The 20,820-nt window shown below is 38.9% G+C and overlaps 1 pseudogene; it reads right to left on the bottom strand.

Annotated features, from left to right (window-relative positions):
- Window positions 1-19,768: 19,768 nt before the first annotated feature.
- Window positions 19,769-20,557, bottom strand: LOC133233062 (protein SET-like; annotated as a pseudogene).
- Window positions 20,558-20,820: the final 263 nt, after the last annotated feature.

Here is a 20,820-nt window from a genome sequence, read left to right as displayed (position 1 = left end):
ATTTAAATCATATAAAGCATGCTCAATGATTGGAAAATCAACTAGATAATATAATTAGAAAATTCCAAAACGTTTAGAAACTAAATCACACATATCTAAATAACTCATGAGTCAAAGAGAAATCAAAGGGAAAGTACAGAGTATGTTGAAATGAGTGAAAATGAAAACAACACATCAAATTTTGTGAGATAATGATAAAGTAATATCTGCAAAGAAATGTATAGCATTAAGAGCCTTTACTTTTATTTATTTATTTTTTTAAAGAAGATTTTAAATGACTTGGATTTCATCTAAAGAAGGAGCTTCCATGTGTGGCACAGATGGTAAAGAATCTGCCTTCAGTGCAGGAGACCCAGGTTCAATCCTGGTCAGGAAGATCCCCTAGAGAAGGGCATGGCAACCCACTTCAGTTTTCATGCCTGGAGAATTCCATGTACAGAGGAGCCTGGAGGGCTACAGTCCATAGTGTCACGAAAGAGTTGGACACACTGAACGACTAATACTTTCATCTTAAGAAACCAGAAAATACAGGAAAAATCTGAACTCAAAGTAAGTAGCAGAAAGTAAATTTGAACAGAAATCAATGCAGGCAAAAATAGGGAAGCAATAAAAAGCAAACAAACAAAAATCAATGAAATGCTAAAAGGATTTAAGAGAGCCAATAAAGTTTATAAATACTAGTCAGACAGATAGGGGGAAAAATTAGAGAAAACATAAGTTTCCAAATATTAGGAATGAGAAAGGTGCTATCACTGTAGATTCTATAAATATTAGAAGAATTCTAGGGAAATATTATAGAAAACTTTATATCAATAAATTTGAACATCTTAATATGTTAATGGGTAAATTCCTTGAAAGGTGAAAATAACCTGGAGGACTTTATAGTGAATGATATAAGCCAGATAAAGAGAAATATTGTATGGTACCACTAGCTTTACAAATAGCTGAAGAAAGAAGAGAAGCAAAAAGCAAGGGAGAAAGAGAAAGGTACACCCAATTAAGCACAGAGTTTCAGAGAATAGAAAGGAGAGACAACAAGGCTTTCTTCAATGAGCAATGCAAATAGAGGAAAACAACAGAAGACAAAAGACTAGAGATATCTTCAAGAAAATTGGAAATGTTAAAGGGAAATTTCATCCAAATATGGACACAATAAAGGACAGTAATGGGAAAGACATAATAGAAGCAGTGGAGGCAATGGAATTCCAGCAGAGCTATTTACAATTCTAAAAAATGATGCTTTCAAAGTGCTGCACTCTATATGGCAGCAAATTTGGAAAACCCGACAGTGGCCACAGGACTGGAAAAGATCAATCCTCATCCCAGTTCCCAAGAAGGGCAGTACAAAAGAATGTTCAAACTACTAGGCAATTGCACTCATCTCCAATGCTAGTAAGGTTATTCTCAAAACTCTGCATTCTTGGCTTTAGCATTATGTGAACTGAGAACTTCTAGTTTTTCAAGCTGGGTTCAGAAAAAGCAGAGGAACCAGAGATCAAATTGCAAACATTTACTGGATCATACAGAAAGCAAGAGAATTCCAGAAAATCATCTACTTTGTTTCATTGACTATGCTAATGCCTTTGACTGTATGGATCATAACAAACTGGAAAACGCTTAAGGAAATGGGTGTATCAGCCTGTCTTACCTATCTCCTGAGAAACCTATATGCAGGTCAAGAAACAACAGCTAGAACCTTGTATGGAACAACTGATTGATTGGTTCAGGATTGGTAAAGGAATATGACAAAGCTGTTTATTGTCACCCTACATATTTAATTTATGCACAGAGTGCATCATGAGAAATGCCAGGCTGGGCAAGTTATAAGCTGGAATCAATATTGCTGGGAGAAATATCAACAACCTCAGATATGTGGGAGATACCATTCTAATGACATAAAGGGAAGAGGAACTAAAAAACCTATTGATGAGGGTGAAGGAAGAGAGTGGAAAAACTAGCTCTTTATATTAAAAAAAAAGAAAGAAAGAAAACTAAGATCATGGCATCTGGTATGATGGCGAATAGAAGGGGAAAATGTGGAAGCAGTGACAGATTTCCTTTTCTTGGACTCTACAATCACTGCAGATGGTGACTGCAGCTAAGGAAATTGAAGGTGATTGCTTCATGTAAGGAAAGCTTTGACAAACCTAGACAGTGTGTTAAAAAGCACAGACATCACTTTACTGACAAAGCTCCCTGTAGTCAAGGCTATAATCTTTCCAGTAGTCACCTACAGTTGTGAGGTGGACCATAAAGAATGCTGAGCACCGAAGAATTGATGCTTTTGAACTGTGGTGCTGAGAAGACTCTTGAGAGTTTCCAGGACAGCAAGGCTATCAAATTAGTCAACCTTAAAGGAAATCAACCTTGAATATTCATTGGAAAAACTGATGCTGAAGCTGAAACTCCAATATTTGAGACACCTGATACAAACAGCCAACTCATTGGAAAAGACCTTGATGCTGGGAAAGATTGACTGCAGAAGGAGAAAGAGGGCAACAGAGGATGAGATGGTTGAAGGGCATCACTGATGCCATGGATATGACCTTGGGCAAACTCCAGGAGATGGTAAGGGACAGGGAAGTCTGGTGTGCTGCAGTCCATGGGGTCTCAAACAGACATGACTTGAACACTGATAAACCACTTATATGTGGAACCTTTAAAAAAGCAAGGCAGTGGGGATAATGAAAAAAAAAAAAGTGAAGTTGAATTCAGAAACAGTAGAACGATGGTTGCCAGAGGCTGACGAGTGGGGGAAATGAGTAGATGGTCAAAGAGTATAAGGTGAATAAATTCTGATGATGTATTGTGCAGCATGGCCATAAAGTTAATAATATTCTTTGAAATTTGTTGAGAGTAAATCTTAAGCACTCTGACTAAAAAACAATAATAAATAAGTTGGACTTATTTATTATTGGACTCTATAATCACTGCAGATGGTGACTGCAGCTAAGAAAATAGAAGAAGAAAATAGAAGACCGCAGCTAAGAAAATAGAAGTAAAAGTTAACTGTGTATAACAACGGATGTGTTAATTAACTTGATTGTAGGAATCATTTCACAGTGTACATGTATATCAAATCGTTACATTGTATGTTTAAAATATATTATAATTTTGCCAGTTGCACCTTAAGAAAAATGGGGAGAAAAATAGATAGCTTAAATATACATGTTTGAAGGGGAATTTGTACTTACAAACCTTCATAGCATGAGTATTCCAGATCCAGAGGCATCAGTAGTGAATTCTTGATTGTAATGTTTGTTTCAGGGAGATAGACATATGTCAAAACTTCTCATATTATATACATTAAATTTATACAGATTTTATTTGCTAATTGTACTTCAGGGAAGTTGCAAAAAGAATCAACCATTTCTAAAAACAGAAAATTAAGATTATACTCAGGTTCATGTAATTATTTTTACTTTTGACACTTAAGAGAGTAGCTTTTCCTTTTTAGGTTTCTCAGTCTGGCTTTTCCCTGAGGTTATCCATTCTCACTTTTGCAATGTACTTAAATCTTCAATACCACCATATTTTCTGTAGTAGTCACTCAATAAAATATTTGTTGAATGAATGGTTGTTTGAATGAACGCATGGTAAACCAAAATAAAAAAAACATCCATTATATATCTTTATTTCAAATATTGCCTTTTTTTTCTTCAGTATCCTCTCACTAAGATTTTAAAATTTTACTCTGTAACACCTTTTCTTATTTGTCAAGTCTGGACATATCTCTAGGGCTTACCCCTAATGCAAAATGTCTTGTTCCACTGATTTCAGGTTACCAGACAATCTTGCATAGGGTTGTGTCTCAGCTACTATAGAGAAGCAAATGTCCACTTGGATTATTCTTGATAAATAATTTATGTCTCATTCTTGTGTAAACCCTAGAGAACTAAATGGATTTTAAATGCAGTTTTTTCTTGCTTTCTGACCTTTTTCTCTCATGGGTTGGCATAGGGAGCATGACTTTTAGAAGTTTCAGTCTGTCTGAAAATGACATGAGTAGTGTTTGAGAAAAATGTGAAATATATTTAAGTGACAATGAAATAGCAAGAAATAGTTGTTTTTCCAATTTCAGATATAATGTTTCCATAAAAAGACTGTGGCTGTATAGGGAGACCCAAGATGAACAGGTCTTGGTAGAGAGTTCTGACAAAGCATGGTCCACCGGAGAAGGGAATGGCAAACCACTTCAGTATTCTTGCCTTGAGAACCATTAACAGTAAGAAAAGGAAAAAAGACAAGACAGTAAAAGATGAACTATCCAGGCCAGTAGGTGCTCAATATGCTACTGGAGAAGAGTGGAGAAATAACTCCAGAAAGAATGAAGAGACGGAGCCAAAGCAAAAACAACATGCTGTTGTGGATGTGACTGGTGATGGAAGTAAAGTCCAACAATGTAAAGAACAATATTGCATAGGAAACTGAAACATTAGGTCCATGAATCAAGGCAAATAGCAAGTGGTCAAACAGGAGATAGCAAGAGTGAACACTGACATTTTAGGAATCAGTAAATTAAATTGAGAACTTCCCTTGTGGCTCAGATGGTAAAGCCTCTGCCTACAATGTGGGAGACTTGGGTTCAATCCCTGGGTGGGGAAGATCTCCTGGAGAAGGGAATGGCAACCCACTCCAGTATTCTTACCTGGAAAATACCATAGATGGAGGAGTCTGGTAGGGTACAGTCCATGGGGCCGCAAAGAGTCGGACATGACTAAGGGAAATTAAAATGGACTGGAATGGGCAAATTTAACTCAGATGACCATTATATCTACTACTGTGGGCAAGAATCCTTTAGAAGAAATGGAGAAGCCCTGATAGTCAACAAAATGCAGTACTTGGGTGCAATCTCAAAAAATGACAGAATGATTTCTGTTTGTTTCCAAGGCAAACCATTCAGTTTCACAGTAATCCAAGTCTATGTCCCAACCAGTAATGTTGAAGAAGCTGAAGTTGAATGGTTCCATGAAGACCCACGACCCTGTAGAACTAACACCAAAAAAAACCCCAAAAAACAAAAAAGTCCTTTTCATTATAGGTGACTGGAATGCAAAAGTAGCAAGTTAAGAAATACCTGGAATAACAGGAAAGTTTGGACTTGGAGTACAGAATCAAGCAGGGCAAAGGCTAACGGAGTTTTGCCAAGAGAATGCTCTGGTCATAGCAAACACCCTCTTCCAACAACACAAGAGGTGACTGTAAATATGGACATCACCAGATGGACAGTACTGAAAACATATTGACTATATTCTTTGCAGCCAAAGATGGAGAAGCTCTATACAGTCAGCAAAAACAAGACCTGGGGCTGACTGTGGCTCAGATCATGAACTCCTTATTGCCAAATTCAGACTTAAATTGAAGAAAGTAGGGAAAACCAGGTATGATCTAAAGCAAATCCCTTGCAAATATACAGTGGAAGTGACAAATAGATTCAAGGGATTATATCTGATAGACAGAATACCTGAAGAACTATGAACAGAGGTTTGGGACCTTGTACAAGAGGCAGTCATGAAGACCATCCCCGGGAAAAAGAAATCCAAAAAGGCAAAATGTTTATCTGAGAAGGCCTTACAAATAGCTGAAAACAGAAGAGAAGATAAAGGCAAGGGAAAAAAAGGAAAGATATACCCATTTGAACACAGAGTTCCAAAGAATTGCAAGGAGAGATAAGAAAGCCTTCCTCAGTGGTCAATGCAAAGAAACAGAGGAAAGCAATAGAATGGGAAAGCCTAGATTTCTCTTCAAGAAAATTAGAGACAACAGGTGAAAAATTAATGCAAGGATGGGCTCAATAAAGGACAGAAATGGCATGGACCTAACAGAAGCAGAAGATATTAAGAAAAGGTGGCAAGAATACATAGAACAGCTATACAGAAAAGATCTTCATGACCCAGATAACCATGATGGTGTGATCACTCATCTAGAGCCAGACATCCTCGAGTCCAAAGTCAGGTAGGCGTTAGGAAGCATCACTAAGAACCAAGCTAGTGGAGGTGATGGAATTCCAGCTGAACTTTGTCAAGCCCTAAAAGCTGATGGTATGAAAGTGCTGCACTGAGTATGTCAGCAAATTTGAAAAACTCAGCAGTGGCCACCAGACTGGGAAAGATCAGTTTTCATTCCAATCCCAAATAAATGCAATGCCAAAGAATGTTCAAACTACTGCAAAATTGCACTCATCTCACACACTAGCAAAGTAATGCTTACAATTCTCCAAGAGAGGCTTCAACAGTACATGAACTGTGAACTTCCAGGTGTTCAAGCTGGATTTAGAAAAGGCACAGGATCCAGAGATCAAATTGCCAACATCTGCTGGATCACTGATAAAGCAAGAGAGTTCCAGAAAAATATCTACTTTTACTTTAGTGACTATGTCAAAGCCTTTGCCTGTGTGGATCAAAACAAACTGTGGAAAATTCTTCAAGAGATGGGAATACCAGATTACCTTACCTGACTCCTGAGAAATCTCTATGCAGGTCAGGAAGCAACAGTTAGAACTGGATGTGGAACAGACTAGTTTCAAATCAGGAAAGGAGTACTTCAAGGCTGTATATTGTCACCCTGCTTATTTAACTTATGTGCAGAGTACATCATGCGAAATGCCTGGCTGGATGAAGCACAAGATGCAATCAAAATTGCCAGGAGAAATATCGATAACCTCAGCTGTACAAATGACACCACCCTTATGGCAGAAAGTGAAGAAGAACTAAAGAGCCTCTTAATGAAAGAGGAGAGTGAAAAAGTTGGCTTAAAACTCAGCATTCAGCAAATGAAATCTTGGCAACCAGTCTCATCACTTCATGGCAAATAGATGAGAAAACAATGGAAACAGTGAGAATCTTTATTTTTGGGGGCTCCAAAATCACTGCAGATGGTGACTGCAGCCCTGAAATTAAAAGATATTTGCTCCTTGGGAGAAAAGCTATGACCAACATAGACAGAATATTAAAAAGCAGAGATGTTACTATGCTGAGAAAAGTCCTTCTAGTCAAAGCTATGTTTTTTTTCCAGTAGTCGTGTACAGATGTGAGAATTGGACCATAAAGGAAGCTGTGTGCCAAAGAACTGATGGTTTTGAACTGTGGTTTGGAGAAGACTATTGAGAGTCCCTTGGACTGCAGGGAGATCAAATCAGTCAATCTTAAAGGAAATCAGTCCTGAATATTCATTGGAAGGACTGATGCTGAAGCTGAAACTCCAGTATTTTGTCCACCTGATGTGAAGAACTGACTCACTGGAAAAGACCCTGTTGCTGGGAAAGATTGAAGGCAGGAGGAGAAGGGAATGACAGAGGAAGAGATGGGTTGAATGACATCATCGACTCGATGGACATGAGTTTGAGCAAGCTTTGGGAGTTGGTGGTAGACAGGGAAGCCTGGCATGCTGCAGTTCATGGGGTGGGGAAGGGTTGGATATGACTGAGCAAGTGAACTGAACTGAAGATGACAAATTTGTTTTTTATATCTTTCAAACTGTTTTTCTGTTTTATATATACCTTTTATTATTTTTGATTCCAAATATAAGTGATATCATACACTCTTTTGATTATTTTTTATATGATGCTAAGTAAGGTATTGTACAATGTAACATTCTAAGTCAACAAGTGTTGATACTCATGAATTGGCCTCTATTGTGTGGGTTTATGATAAACATCATTTCAGCTATGATTAACATAGCTAGAAACTTTATAAACAGCTGTGCAACTCTTACAACTACCAATTAAATTGTAGCTCCAGATGTTCCATACCCAGAACTACAGCTCTACAAGGTGGTTGGTGCATGAAACTGATTACATCAAGCTGTCAGTTTTGTCATATCTTATGAGTGTTTATACCAGGCTACCACTAGTTCTCACATACTTACAATGTGAGGTTCAATATAATTGTCATCATAGCTCACATAACCCAGGAAGAAAGCAAAATAAATATTTTAAAGGGATCTACCCTACACTGAGACTCACAAGGATTTTCAATAGAATGGGATGCAGTTGGAAGGAGCCTTTCAAGTCACCTGATATGTTTCCTGCACATTGCACCTTCCTTCCTGGCCAGTTACTATCATGATTTCAGAAAATTAGCAAACTACTCATCAGAAAAAAGTTTGTCAGCATTCTGTTTTTATCTAAAAGAATATTCACCAGGATTTCCCTGGTGATCCAGGGGCTAAGCCTCCAAGCTCCCAGTGCAGGAGTTCAGTCCCTGCTGGAGGATTGAGATCCCACATGCCTCAGCTAGAAGATCCTGTGTGCAGAAAGTAAGACCTGGTACAGCCAAATAAATACCTAAATAAGAATATCAAAAAAAGAACATTCACTTACAGAATTTTACAGGATATGTACAACAATCTCACATATACCTTCCTTTAAAGTCAGATGAGTGTGGGGTTGTTGACCAGAAATTTATATGACCTAAGAAGAGAACAGTATTCATTGGCAAAGTTTTGATCAATATTTTTGTAAATATCAGTGGATACACATTCTGACACCAATAGGTCCCAGAGTCTAGCCTCAAATTCAAAAAATTAATAAAAAGATCTAGATAAGAAGGTGTGTGCTTGTTGGTGTTAGAAAGGCACAGAGGGTTCTCTGGCTCATACTGTAAACAATGATTTCTCTTGTAAACAGGAGTCTGAGTATGTATGGCATTTGTAAAGATCATTATTTTCCTGCATTCAGATTGCACAATCACTATGAATTAATATTTGCTACATAAGAGCTATTTTTATGTTTCATGTTTTAATATTTATCTATTGGAAAAGCAAGAACAATCCTCATCATGAATTTTGATGGTGTCAGAGTTTTGTTTGTTAACACCCTGGGCTGTTCTGCTAAAGCCTTGGATCCCCTTCTCTCTCCTACCACATTCTGTGGTGTACCAACTGGCCAATAATTTAGGCTTCCTTCACTCTGGGCCTCATCCGTGCTTTGTGGTGGGTGTGAATGTTGGAGATATTGAGGGTGAGAGAGTAACTGAAGTACAGTAGATATTTATCCTGTGTTTGAAAAGGAAATGTGCTGCCCTTCTGGAGATAAGCAATATAAGGCTAAGAATTGGGGTTTGTTAATAAAGGGACTTAGAGAAAACAGTTTTCTTGTTTTTAGTTTTTTCTTATAACCTCAAGAAGGACATATTAAACAGGTTTAAATATGTCTTATGTTTCTACTTCACAGAGAAATCTGACATCCTGACATAGCCTCTGTGCTGTGGAAATAAAATATTTGAGTTATAAAAAAAGAAAGAGATGACTTCCCCCATACACCATGGTCCCTGTCCCACTGATGCCCATCTGGAGTAAGCAATAACTATCTAGGGGGTAGATTTATAGCAGATTGCAGGACTGACCAGAAGTAAAATGAGAAATGACCCTCAGTGGACCTGAGTCAATAGGGAGGTAAACTTGCTGTCTTGATTTCTGTGTCCAATGAAACCAGAAATACTTCTGCTTCTCCTTCTGCACCCAGGACCAACGTCATTGCTGGGACACAGACACAGCCCTGGGTGGAGGCTGTGAGGTATTAGAAAAGCTGGGTGTTTCTAGAAATTAGAGTGTTGTTTCTGGAAAGAAGGTTGAAGTTTTCTGTTATTTTCTATCTCTGTTCTTTTAGTAGTTACTTAACTTAAAATGACTCCTGGTGGCTCAGACAGTAAAGAGTCTGCCTGCAATGTGGTTGACCCAGCTTCGATCCCTGGGTTGGGAAGATCCTCTGGAGAAGGAAATGGCAACCCACTCCAGTACTCTTGCCTGGAAAGTCCCGTGAACGGAGGAGCCTGGTAGTCTACAATCCAATCCATGGGGTCGCAAAGAGTCGGACACGATTGAGCAACTAAACTTTAAATTTAACTTAAAATGATCAATTTCTCCTCCTCCCCAAGATGGAATTCTTTATCTCACAGGTCCATGCAGATGACTTTGGGGAAGAAGGAGGATCTTGGAATGGATTAATACAATTTTGATGACTCATTTTTTGATGCAAATGAAGTAATTTGTATTCTCCTAAGTTTCCAATAACCAGTCATAGAATAAGAAATTTGCAGACTCAGGCTAAGGGCTTTCCACTGCTCCTGCTTTCCTGACAGGCTGTAACCACATGTGTTTCACAGGTCACTTTCAGGAAGAACTCACACCATTTCTGACCATTTTCTCCATCCTGAGTGCTCTAAAATCACTTTGTATCAGTTCTCTGTTGCCACTGTAAAAGGTACCATGAGCTTAGTGGTTTAGAAAACACACGTTTATCACCTTAAAATTTCTGTAGATTTAGGGATCTGATCTGGGCCTTATTGCTGTTGGCACCCATTCCTTTCTGAAGGCACTAAAGGATAAATCCTTTTCTTTGCCCTTTCCAGAGTCTAGAAAGCCCACATTCCTCAGCTTGAGATCCCCTTTCTTGTTTTCAGAGCCTGCAATGGCTAGATGAGATCCTTTCACATCATGTAACTCCAACAATCTCTTCTGTCTTCCTTTATCATTGTGATTATATGGAACCCACCCAGGTAATCCAGGATAATCTCCCTATTTAAAGTTCAGCTGATTATCAAGCTTGATTACATCTCCTTTCAAATTTAATTTCTTTTTGCTGTATAATCTAACATATTCACTGGTTTGGGGCATTAGGATATGAATATCACTAAGAGTTCACTTTGCCAACAAAGGTTCGTCTAGTCAAGGCTGTGGTTTTTCCTGCGGTCATGTATGGATGTGAGAGTTGGACTGTGAAGAAGGCTGAGAGCCAAAGAATTGATGCTTTTGAACTGTGGTGTTGGAGAAGACTCTTGAGAGTCCCTTGGACTGCAAGGAGATCCAGGGCTGATCTGGATTTCTTTGGAAGGATTTCTGGGATCCTTGGATTTCTTTGGAAGGAGTGATGCTAAAGCTGAAACTCCAGTACTTTGGCCACCTCATGCAAAGAATTGACTCATTGGAAAAGACTCTGATGCTGGGAGGGATTGGGGGCAAAAGGAGAAGGGGACGACAGAGGATGAGATGGCTGGATGGCATCACTGACTCGATGGACATAAGTCTGAGTGAACTCCGGGAGTTGGTGATGGACAGGGAGGCCTGGAGTGCTGCGATTCATGGGGTTGCAAAGAGTCGGACATGACTGAGTGACTGATCTAGATCTAAGAGTTCACTATTCTGTCTGCCATATACCCTCTCATCCTTATCTCTTTCCTTGGCCACAAATGTACATATTCAATGCTTGCAGGATAACTTAACCAAGAGTTCTCACCAGTTCCTTGAACTTAACTCATGTTCTTTCTCAAGAAAAACTTTTCTTCATCAAGATTTTCTTTTGTTGATAATTACTCTCTTACTTGGCACTTTCCTGGTGGCTCAGATAGTAAAGAATCTGCCTGCAGTGCAGAAGACCTGGGTTTAATCCCTGGGTCAGGAAGATCCCCTGGAGAAGGGTAATGGCTCAGTTCATTTCAGTCACTCAATTGTGTCTGACTCTTTGAGACCCCATGGACCACGGCACGCCAGGCCTCCCTGTCCATCACCAACTCCCTGAGTTTATTCAAACTCATGCCCACTGAGTCGGTGATGCCATCCAACCATCTCATCCTCTGTTGTCCCCTTCTCCTCCTGCCCTCAGTCTTTCCCAGCATCAGGGTCTTTTCCAATGAGTCAGCTCTTTGCATCAGGTGGCCAAAGTATTGGAGTTTCAGCTTAAACATCAGTCTTTCCAATGAACACTCAGGACTGATCTCCTTTAGGATGGACTGGTTGGACCTCTTTGCAGTCCAAGGGACTCTCAAGAGTCTTCTCCAACACCACAGTTCAAAAGCATCAATTCTTTGGCACTCAGCTTTCTTTATGGTTCAACTCTCACATCCATACATGACTACTGGGAAAACCATAGCCTTGACAAGATGGACCTTTGTTGGCACAGTAATGTCTCTGCTTTTTAATATGCTGTCTAGATTGATCATAACTTTCCTTCCAAGGAGTATGTGTCTTTTAATTGCATGGCTGCAATCACTCTCTGTAGTGATTTTGGAGCCCCCCAAATAAAGTCAGCCACTGTTTCCACCGTTTCCCCATCTATATGCCATGAAGTGATTGGACCAGATGCCATGATCTTAGTTTTCTGAATGTTGAGCTTTAATCCCACTTTTTCACTCTCCTCTTTCACTTTCATCAAGAGGCTCTTGATGATCTCCAGGAAGATTCCCTTGAGAAGGGTGATGGCTAGCCACTCCAATATTCTTGTCTAAAGAAACCCATGGACAGAGGAGCCTGATGGCTACAGTCTATGGGGTCTCAAAGATTCAGACATGGCTGAGCAACTAACACATTCTCTTACTCACTTGGTCTTAAGTTTCAAAATTATGGTAGAGTCCTTTTTTCCCCCCTCCATTTCCATCAAAATCAAGCGTGAAATCAGTTTTGTATAATTCTGTAATGTTTCTGAAGTCTCTGTTTATTTCAAGCCCAATTGTTAGTACTGAGTTTGGATCATTGTTATATCTCGACCAAATTTAATAAACTATTAACACATTTCTCAGTCTTTAACCCTGCTCTCCACATTCCAGTTTAACCTCTACCTGCTCTGGACTGGGCTCTAGGCAATTCTGGTCATACCACTCTCTAATTCACCTTATTAGAAGTCTTTAGTGGCATCCCTTCCATATGATAGTCACATGTTTCCACAATATTGTCACAGATCACAATCAACATTCTGCAACATTTGGATTCTCATTTAATCCTCAAAACAACAGTGTTAGGTGGGACTTTGCAAAACCACTTGAAGCCAAGACAGACTACTGATCTTGATCAAGGTCATCCAGTATATAAGTAGCATAATTGAGGCTTGACTCTCTTCTCCCAGGTTCATTGCTGTTTGCATAACCATCTTGGTAACTTTATTTCCTGCTACTCCTCTAACATGCAGACCATGATGGGCTTTCAGTCTTCCCCAATCTTTAACAAGTTCTTAGTTTTTTGTTGTTGCTTAAGATACCTATTCTTTGTAATTTCATTTGTCCTCAAACCGTCCCTGCTTACAAAAATTAAATCCATCCTTAAGGCCTATTTTAAAAATTGTGATCTTAATTAAGCCTTTGGCATCATTCATCACTTTGATCTTTCTTGCCGTATTGTTTTGCCAAAACTTATTGAGACTTGTATTAAAGTTATTTGGCCCCTTGACTTAAACCATAATCTGCTTGTTGGCATGCAGTCTAAAGGTTAATACATGTGTTACCAAGCCCAAGCTTGCATTGCTCACTGCATGCAGGCCAATATACAGAGAGATGAAGCGATAGGGCAAAGAATAGAGACTATTCAGAAGGCCAGCAGAAATAGATGATGGATTAGTGTCCCAAAGAACCATCTTACCAGAGTTAGAAATCAAGCTTCTTTTGTACCAAAAGGAAAGGGGATGAGGTTGGTTGTTGCAGAACTCCTGGTGCTGACCAGATCCCAGAGGGAATGTGATAATTCTTTGTTCTTGCAGCTGTCCAGTTAGGTCTGGTCACTGTGTTCCTGCAAACTCTCACCAAGGCAAGTGTTATTTTCTGTTCTCCAGCCTTTTATCTATAAGTGAATGAAAAGTATTATGGCTTAAAGGTTAAGCCTGGGAGGCAGAGCCTTGAGAAAAGGCTATTATGTATATTTTAAGCTATAGGGAACCTTCTTTTACTGTTTGACTAGACAAAAGTTGCAGAGCCAGCATGACTAAGCACAGGCAAAGGAGCGCTAAGGTTAGAGCTAGTCAAATTTGTTCTTCTCCATTAAACATGGACTTTGGAGCCAAACTTCCTGGATTTAAATTCTGACTTTGCTCTTATTGATTGTGTGGCCTTCAGAAAATTAATCAGCATTTCTGTGCCTATCAGTAAAATGGGGTCAATTATTGGTGCTTATTCGATAGACTTGTATGAGGATCGGGTGAATTGATATTCTTAAGGCACTTAGAACTATCCATCTCAAAGTAAATACTTAATACTTTTAGCTTATGATTGTGATTATTACCTTTTTAAGTTTTGCATTATATGCTTCCTCAACACATAGATGCAGATACAATATAAATAAAAATTGCATAATTAGATCCTTTATCTTGATTTCTCTACAGCAAACTATTTTATTCCAATAATCTCAACACAATCATTGTCTGCCTTTCAGATCAGCTCCCTTTTTATGTTACGGAGGCCTGGCGTGCTGCGATTCATGGGGTCGCAAAGAGTAGGACACGACTGAGCGACTGAACTGAACTGAATTACAACTGAGTTTTATGATGCTGATGGAGATACAAAAGCACCTGTCATTTTTTCATATGATACCAAGGTAGAAAAAGTTACCAATACAATAGAAAAATCAATCAAGTTTCAAAATGATCATTAAATAAGAATGCTGATCAGAATCCAATACGATTTTTTATTAAGTAATTAAAATCTTATACTTTTTATTCCATAAAATTTTATTCAATTTCTATCCCAAATTATATATACATTTATTTTTTCTTGGGGATGGTTTTGATAACGGTCTCCTGTACCATGTCACAAACCTCCATCCGTAGTTCTTCAGGTACTCTATCAGATCTAATCCTTTGAATCTATTTGTCAATTTCACTGTATAGTTGTAAGAGGTTTTATTTAGTTTGTACCTGAATGGTCCACTGGTTTTTTTCTACCTTCTTCAAGTTTGAATTTTGCAACAAGGAATTCATGATCTGCATCACAGTCAGCTCCAAGTCTTGTCTTTGCTAATTGTGTAGAACTTCTCCATCTTCAATTGCAAAGAACATGATCAATCTGATTTCAGTATTGGCCATCTGGTTATGCCCATGTGTAGAGTCGTTTCTTGTGTTGTTGGAAGCGGGTGTTTGCTATGACCAGTGTGTCCTCTTGGCAAGACTCTGTTAGCCTTTGTGCTGCTTCATTTTGTACTCCCAGGCCAAACTTGCTTGTTACTGCGGGTATCTCTTAACTTCCTACTTCTGCATTCCAGTCCCCTATGATAAAAAGAACATTTTTGGGGGTGTCAGTTATAGAAGGTCCTGGAGGTCATCATAGAACTGTTCAACTTCAGCTTCCTCAGCATTAGTGATCAGGGCATAGACTTGGATTACTGTGATACCGAATGGTTTGCCTTGGAAATGAAAAGAGACCATTCTGTCATTCTTGAGAGTGCAACAAAGAACTGCATTTCAGATTCTTTTGTTGACTATGAGGACTACTCCATTTCCTCTAGGGGATTTTGTCTACAGTAGCAGATACAAGAAAAAGAAATGCAAAAAGGCAAAATGATTGTCTGAGGAGAATAGTTGAGAAAAGAAGAGAAGCAGAAGGTAAAGGAGAAAAGGAAAGATATACACATGTTATTACAGAGTTCCAAGGAATAGCAAGGAGAGGTAAGAAAGCCTTCCTCCATGGTCAATGCAAAGAAATAGAGGAAAACAGTAGAATGGGAAAGACTAGAGATCTCTTCAAGAAAATTAGAGATACAAAGGGAACATTTCATGCAAATATGGGCTCAGTAAAGGATAGAAATGGCATGGACCTAACAGAAGCAGAAGATACTAAGTAGAGGTGGCAAGAATACACATTGAACTGTACAAAAAAGATCTTCATGACCCAGATAAGTATGATGGTGTGATCACTCACCTAGAGCCAGACATCCTGGAGTCTGAAGTCAGGTGGGCCTTAGAAAGAATCACTATGAACAAAGCTAGTGGAGATGATGGAATTCCAGCTGAACTCTATCAAGTCCTAAAAGATGATGCTGTGCAAGTGCTGCACTCAATGTGCCAGCAAATTTGGAAAACTCAGCAGTGGCCACAGGACTGGAAAAGGTCAGTTTTCATTCCAATCCCAAAGAAAGGCAATGCCAAAGAATGTTCAAACTACTGCACAATTGCACTTATCTCACACACTAGTAAAGTAATGCTTATAATTCTCCAAGAGAGGCTTCAACAGTACATGAACTGTGAAATTTCAGGTGTTCAAGTTAGATTTAGAAGAGGCACAGGAACCAGAGATTAAATTGTGAACATCTGTGGATCATTAAAAAAGCAAGAGAGTTCCAGAAAAACCTCTACCTCTGATTTATTGACTAGGCCAAAGACTTTGTTGGTGTTGATCACCACAAACTGTGGAAAATTCTTCAAGACATGGGAGTACCAAACCACCTTACCTGCTTCCTGAGAAATCTGTATGCAGGTCAAGAAGCAATAGTTAGGACTGGATATGGAATAATGGACTGGTTCCAAATTGGGAAAGAGTATGTCAAGACTGTATATTGTCAACCTGCTTATTTAACTTCTATGCAGAATACATCATGAGAAATGCCAGGCAGGATGAAACACAAGCTGTAATGAAGATTTCTCAGAGAAAAATAAATAACCTCAGATATGCAGATGACTGGAGAAGGCGATGGCACCCCACTCCAGTACTCTTGTCTGGAAAATCCCATGGACGGAGGAGCCTGGTAGGCTGCAGTCCATGGGGTCACAAAGAGTCGGACACGACTGAGCAACTTCACTATGCAGAGGACACCACTCTTACATTAGAGAGTGAAGAGGAACTAAAGAGCCCCTTGATGAAAGTGAAAGAGGAGATTGAAAATATTGGCTTAAAACTCAGGATTCAAGAAATGAAGATCATAGCATCCAGTCCCATCATTTCATGGCAAAGAGATGGGGAAACAATGGAAACAGTGAGTCTATTTTTGGGGGCTCCAAAATCACTGTAGATGGTGACTGCAGCCCTGAAACAAAAAGATGCTTACTCCTTGGAAGGAACGTTATGACCAACCTAGACAGCATATTAAAAAACAGAGACATTACTTTGCCAACAAAGTTCCCTCTGGTCAAAGTTATGGTTTTTCCAGTAGTCATGTATGGATGTTAAAGTTCAACCATAAAAAATGCTGAGCACTGAAGACCTGATGCTTTTGAACTGTGGTTTTGGAGAAGACTATTGAAAGTCCCTTGGACTTCTAGGAGGTCAAGCTAGTCTATTCTAAAGAAATCAGTACTGGATATTCATTGGAAGGACTGATGCTGAAGCCGAAGCTCCCATATTTTGGCCACCTGATATGAAGAACTGACTCATTGGAAAAGACCCTGATGCTGGGAAAGATTGAAGGCAAGAGGAGAAGGGGACAACAGAGGATGAGACGGTTGTTGGCATCACCTACTCGATGGACATGAGTTTGAGCAAGCTTCCGGAATTTGTGATGGACAGGGATGCCTGGCCTGTTATAGTCCATGGGTTTGTAAAGAGTCAAACATGACTGAGCAACTGAACTGACCTTAATTTTCTCGTCTGTGAAACAGAGAAATTTCAAGACTATAGTCAGATGCTCTTTATTAGTATCTGAAGAAGTTTTGGCTTTAGAGGAAGGATGGAAAAATCAGCAAGATTACAGGATAAGGGTCCTGGCTTTGAATTAGACTTGAATCACATGCTAGTTATATCTCTACTGGCTTTGCATAAATTTTTCAATCTAAATCTCTTTCTATATGTATAAGTATCTCATTTTCACTAAGGGGTAAATTAATGATTTTATGTGTGAAATACCAAACATGGTGATTGTCACATAGAAATAACTAGAACTTCTAAATATAATTTTAATGTTACCATCAAGATATAAAAAATGAGAAACAAACAAATGTTTGCATTAATGTTTTTAGAGTAGAGAAAATGGACTTCACCCTTTTGATTATAGGACCCATAATATATTTGGTGCCAAGGAAGGAAGTGATGACTTTTCCTGCTAAATGGATGGGGAGGGAGGTAGGAAGGGGGTTCAGGATGGGGAACACATGTACACCCATGGCTGATTCATGTCAATGTATGGAAAAAAAAAACCACTACAGTATTGTAAAGTAATTAGCCTCCAATTAAAATAAATAAATTTTAAAGAATGGAAGCTGTGAAGAAAAATAAGATAACTCCATTTGGGCAACATAAATCTGAAAACAGCATATAATGGTTCAGCTTTTCAATGTTTGACACAAAAGCCATTCATTCAGACTGGAAATGTCTGGTTATTTCACCCAGAACTCACTGTTACAATCATGCCATTCCAATTAGTTGTCTTTGGAGAGGAAATCTCACCAGATGATACAATTAGACCCAATTTGTACAAATACCAAACACTTGGAACATATTAAAAATGACATTTCTACTTATTTTATAGCATAAATGTTTGTCTTCTGGCATTTCTCAAAAGTGAGCATTTGAAGAAAGTGTTTGAAACAACTTTTCAGGATGGAAGGTTAATGATAAAGAAACGATACAGGTTACATAGTATAAGAAAATCATGTTTTAGCAATTACTTTTTGATATTTCAACAGTGACTTGCACCTTACTGCAAAGTCATTTCCAAATACCAATCATTCTACCTGAATGAGGCAGAAAGCAAGAAAGCAAAGTCTACAGTATCTTGACTAATCTTTAAAGGTATGTAGTTACTGCTACCAAACTTAAAATACCCATTCAACAAACGAGAGTTCAGTCAAAAGGTACAGGAAGTATCTACTCAGGGCCAGGTTTTAGGGAAACCATGTTGAACTAGACACATGGCTATAGTGACTTCCTGTTTAACTGTAATTTCTCACACTAAGATATGCTAATTAACAAGAGAAAGGTAATAAAGAACTTAAAGTTACACAGGAGAAGAATATTAAAGGAGTATCAGCGATTAGATTTGGTTTCCTATATGTGTTCCCAGTGCATGCTGATGATCTTCTACTTCTAACAGCTGCCACGCTCTACTTTAGAGGTTTCTCAAGTCCACCTTGTCTGTCCGCGGTCAGGTTGGAGAAATGATCCCTCAGGAAATGTTCTCAGTCAAAGAGGGAGAAAACATGGAAAATGGGTAGCCTGGCTAATTTGCTGTGTGTGTGTGTGTGTGTGTGTGTGTGTGCGCGCGCGCGCGCGTACACATTTAGTTTTATTGTAACAAAGCAACTTGTACACTTTTAACATTTAAAACTGAGCATCATCTTTCTTTTCTAGTGAAACAAAAAGAAAAATTAAAAAATAAACAGGAACAAAATTACAATAGAGAATGTCAACTGCAAATAAGATCCTATAGGCCCTGCTGATTCTCGCATTGAGTAGGAGAGCTCGAGTCATCATTAGGAAAGACTTTTATTTTAAAAGTGTCATCTTAAACTGCAAGGATGTCCATTAAACATCACAATTAAACACGCCAAAGGAGAAGCCATGTTGTCAAAATGCCCACTTAATCCATTCAAATATCTCAAACTGACCATTTGCTGACCTTCTATAACCCCAGTTGTTAAAGCTTTTTTTTTTCTTTTTCTCTTTTTAAACAAGAGAAATTAGACAGATACATGTTGGTAAATGCTAACTGTCCGTATTCACATAGAGACACAATGTTATATCTGAGCCCAATATATGGAGAAAGGAGGAAAAAAGCTAGAATTCCATGCACAACTGCACAGGGCCTAGCGCTCTCCAGTTTCCAGCAGAGCTAAGGGAGCTGGAGGGTTCCCACCACCCCAAAAGAGCATGGTGGTATTGATCCCATAAAGTTCTTGTTGAGACAGGAAGGGATAAAAATGAATTTGGAAAAGGAAGGGGTAGAGACTCTTTTCCCACTGAATTCTGCTGAAGATATTTTCCCCCCAAATAAGTTGTGAACCGTGGTATAAAGGAGAAAAGAGACCTCAAAAAGAGGGCAACTGAGCACAAGAGGAGAAGGAAAAAAAAAGACTGTGACTTGCTCCCAGGGACTGGAGGGAATTTTAAAAGGCTGGAATCCATCAGTGTTCCATCAGTCATCTTCTTCACCTTTCCTCATCCTCATCCCCTTCATCATCAATATATTCCAATCTTCTTCCTCTTCATCATCGTCATCATCTTCTTCTCCTTCCCCTTCCTCATCCATGTCAGGAACCAAACAGTACTGTAACAGATTTGGCCAAATATCATCATTGATGACCTCTCCTAACTCACCTGCACCTGCATCAGAATGATCAGTAAACCAGGTGAAGAAGCTTTCTGGTTCCTCATGCTGTCTCTTCCTGCTGGCTTGATTCTGTGTTTGACTTGATCATTTCATCAAATCCTTTCCAAGTTTCCATTTGATTTCAGTGGACTTTGAAGATGGATCACCACTCTTATTCAGATGAAATTCTTTGGAGAGAAGTTTATTTTTGAAGTAAGGGTTTTCATCAAAATAAAAATTTATTCTGTAACCTGATTTAATGTCTGCAAATTCTTCACTTCAACTCTTGTCAAATAATGTAGCACCTTTTAATCTTCCTCTCCAAGCAATGCAGACACTTGTGGATGGCTAATATATATTGTTACCCCCAAATCTGGGATTTTGATAGTAGGCAAAGTTTGTTATACTTCTGTTCTACTTTTGAAATCTCTTCACTGGCTTGTTCATTAAGTCTGTCTATTTCATTTTGTACTTTATCAATATGTTCGATTGCTTATTGCTGTTCTTTTTCTTCCTTCAGCAAGTTTGAAGAAGCAGATGCCTCATCTGGCCTGGAGGCAAGAGTCAGCCTCACTGTTTTCAGTTTCTTAGCTTGGAGTGGAAGTGAAAACTGGTGTTTGGGAGCCATGCTGGGGAAAAAAGCCAAGGACCCTCCAAGGGGAAGAGAAAGGTACTGCAAGCTCAGAGAACTCTAATTTGCTTTTTATGTGGGACTGTTCTGAGATGTACTGTATGTTATGTCCCAAAAGTTCCCAGTGTAATTGAGTTCCCACTGCCTATACTGGTAACATGTTCACTAAGATACTCTGTTTCACCTTCTCTATTTCATCTATTTCTTTCCTTCTGTTTCACCCACTCTTCTACCATTTCTTTTGAGATTATCTCCTACAT

Source organism: Bos javanicus, chromosome 19, assembly GCF_032452875.1.
Source record: "Bos javanicus breed banteng chromosome 19, ARS-OSU_banteng_1.0, whole genome shotgun sequence".
NCBI classification, from domain to species: Eukaryota; Metazoa; Chordata; class Mammalia; order Artiodactyla; family Bovidae; genus Bos; species Bos javanicus.
Note: the sequence above shows the minus strand (reverse complement) of the source record. Positions and strands in the feature narration are given on the sequence as shown.